Here is a 3617-nt window from a genome sequence, read left to right on the forward strand (position 1 = left end):
AAAGTAAACCCAGGAAGGGCCTCCCTCTCCTTCCCCCAGGCCCGAATCCATCCTGCTTGGGTTTGGTGCGCAGACAGGTACACACTGGAGACACACACAGACACACACACACACACACACACACACAGACACACACACACACACACACACACACACACACACACACACAAACGGGAAACATCACTGTTTTGGTTTGTTTCTCTCTTAACCTCATCCAGGCCCTCCCTCATAACTCTCAGGGGTGGGGGAGGGAAGGTGTTTACCTTGGACCTCTAGTGGTGACAGCCTTGGGAGCGACTACTGCTGGGGAATTGGAGTGAGTGGGATGGGGGAAGTGTAGGATTATAGTTCAAATTCCAAGGGTCGGGCAGAGGCACAGAAGCTATCTCCTAGGTGGGGCATGTTAAAGGCTAAGGAAAGTGATCAGATACCAGCGGTATGTCCCCCCCACCGCCCAGTGCTTCCAGGACTTTACTGTGTGTGTGGGGGGGGGCGGGGGAACAACAGAGCGGGCACTGAGGCCCTTGCCCATCTGTCTTTCCAGGGACTCAGTAGGCTGAGGGAAGAGAGGAAGACATGACGCGGCGGCTTGCAGCTTAGTGATCTGTACATGGATATAGATATAGATATCTAAGTCTGTCTGTCTATCTGTCTATCTATGTCTATACATGTAGATAGATGATATCGAAACTGGAAATGGAACTCAGGCAGGCCTTGCAAAATGACGGTAGCTTTGCGCCACCTAGCGTTCAGTGACTGCAACCAACGAGGCTGCCCTTTTGAGACCGCAGACCACTCACTCACTGTGAACTCCCAAGTTCCACAGGGTGGAAACATCCAAGTGTATATGCTTGTGTTTCTGACCCGGTGGCAAGATGAGATCCGACTGAAGAAGCCAAGCAAGCCTAAAACGTGTGTCCCACCTTCACCACTCCTAAGTGTGGAGGATTAGCCAACTGAGAAAGCCTTAGGGGAGGGAGCAGCTTGGGTCCGTCCGATAGGGGACACGGACGGACAGCTGGGAAAGGGAAGGACCCTGAGTAACTGCACAGTTGCTCTGGGATCCAATTTTACCTGTAGACCTACTCGGCGATATATAAACCTCAGCCAGCCAGCCTGTGCTGCATTTTGTCCTGCCTTTATTGGTATTAGGTATTTTCCAGAAGAAATGGGGGGGGGGGGGGAATTTCCCATCTCGTGTCTCCCGGGACTGAATCCTCCTTGTCCACGCTTTCCCTGAAGATCCTTTAGAGATTCTCCACTTCGAGATGGACCGATGTGTGTGCTGCTGCAGGTTTGACAGCCATCCAGGAGGAAAAACAACCACCACCACCACCACCACCACCACCACCACCCCGGGGGGGGGGGGGGGGGGAGTCCCAAATCTCCAATACCATCACCTTTGTCATCATTCCACCATCCTTGGAAGAAGGAAGTCGATCCAAAGGTCCTGGAAGAGAACAGTAAGAGTAGTGAAAGATCAGAATGGTGAGACAGTGTCCAGCAACCACCACCTCAGCTACTCACAAGAGAAAGTGAGGTCCTGGGAGTACTCAGGCAACCTCCAGAGACCTCGAGCTTTAACCAGCAAATAGAGAGACAGGAGAGGGAAGGGGAAGGACACCCCCCTCACCCCATGTGATAACACCACCACAGGTGAGCAATAGGGGGACACCCCTTCTCAAAAAAAAAAAAAAAAAAAAAAAATCGAGGTGTAACTCCGTGGTGGTGGTGGTGGTTAGGCACTTCTGGATTCAATCCAGGGGGAATCATATCACCTTTCTTCCCTGTTTTAGGCAGACTTATCTGTCCTTGAGTCCACGCCCAGCATAGTCAAGGATGTCATGTAGACTTTGGAGACCAGAGGATGTCAGAAATGAGTCTTATCAAAAGTAAGAAGCCGAATTACAACTGCGGCCAGGAAGAAGTGCAAGGTGGCCTTTGAATCTCCTCTACGAAACCTCCTGTTGTTGCTGAGGTGCAGAATCACAGTCTTTGGGGACCAGAGTCCCCATGTTTTTGCTTTGCCAGCGCTGCCATAAGCCTTTTTTCCTGTGTCTCAAGACCTTGCCATCCTTATTGGATTGGGCCAAGCTTTCAGCAACAGGAAGAGGGGAGGGAGGGAGGGAGGGAGGGAGGGAGGGGGGGAGAGAGAGAGAGAGAGAGAGAGAGAGAGAGAGAGAGAGAGAGAGAGAGTGGGAGGAAGGGGAAGGGGAAAACTTAGGGGCTGGGTGTGTGGCTCAACTGGTAGCATGGGGCGCCGGGTTAGATCGCACCAAATAAAAACTAAAATAAATAAGTTTAGGGCTGGGGATGTGGCTCAAGCGGTAGTGTGCTCGCCTGGCGTGCGTGCGTGCGTGCGTGCGGCCGGCCCGGGTTCGATCCTCAGCACCACATACAACATACAACCATGTTGTGTCCGCCAAAAACTGAAAAATAAATATTAAATAATTCTCTTCTCTCTCTCTCTCTCTCTCTTTCTTTCTTTCTTTCAAAACAAAATTTAAAAAAAAAAGTTTAAAAAATAATAATAATAATAAAAATAAAGATGTTGGGTCCCCCGAAAACTAAACACTAAATATTAAAAAAAAACAAAAACAAGAAAGAAAAAACAAGAAAGAAAGAAGGAAGGAAGGAAGGAAGGAAGGAAGAAAGAAAGAAAAAAAAAAAAAAAAAAAGGCGTGCATAAATGCACACCCAGTTCGGCCCCAATCCCCGTCCGCTTATGTTAGGACAACTGATCGACCTCTATACATACTACATAAAGAGAAAAAAAAAAAGAATCGAAGTCCTCCAGTGGACAACTGGTGGACCTCAGTCGTTCTGGGGCACACCGGCCAACTGGTCAACCTGCGAGGAGGAGGGGAGAGAGAAGAAATGTAAAGCTGCGCGGCAATCAAACAAGCCCCCCTCCCCCCCCCCCAATAAAGGAAAAAAGAAAACCAATCATCTAGGGCTGGCTGGGCTGTGAATATACCTCAGTAGGTAGAGTGCTATGCGTCGAATGTCCAGTAGCGGTGGTCCCAGTCCCACACCGAACCGAGTCAAAGGAGAAACACCAATACTGTTAGTCACACAGGCAGAATTCACATTGAGACAACTGGTCGACCTCTTTCGTTGAGGGTGTACTGGTCGACCTGGGGGGGTGGAGGGGAGAGAGAGAGGGGGAGAGAGAGAGAGGGGGAGAGAGGGGGGGGGAGAGAGGGGGAGAGAGAGAGGGGGAGGGAGAGAGAGAGAGAGAGAGAGAGAGAGAGAGAGAGAGAGAGAGAGAGAAAGTAAGTTAGGGGCTAGGGGTGTGGCCCAAGGGGTATGGGGCTCGCCTGGTATGCAGGGGGCGGTGGGTTAGATCGCACCAAATGAGAATAAATAAATAAATAAATAAATAAATAAATGAATGAATGAATAATAAATAAATAGATAAATAAATAAATAAATAAATAAATAGAGATGTTGAGTCCCCCGAAATCTAAACACTAAATATTAAAAAAAAAAAAAAAAGAAAAAGAAAGAAAAGAAAGAAGAAAGAAGGCAGGCAGGCAGGCAGGCAGGCAGGCAGGCAGGCAGGCAGGCAGGCAGGCAGGCAGGCAGAGGCAGGCTGGTCTTGCAGGTTTGTACGA

The sequence above is a fragment of the Urocitellus parryii genome, unplaced genomic scaffold (assembly GCF_045843805.1).
Source record: "Urocitellus parryii isolate mUroPar1 unplaced genomic scaffold, mUroPar1.hap1 Scaffold_420, whole genome shotgun sequence".
NCBI lineage: Eukaryota > Metazoa > Chordata > Mammalia > Rodentia > Sciuridae > Urocitellus > Urocitellus parryii.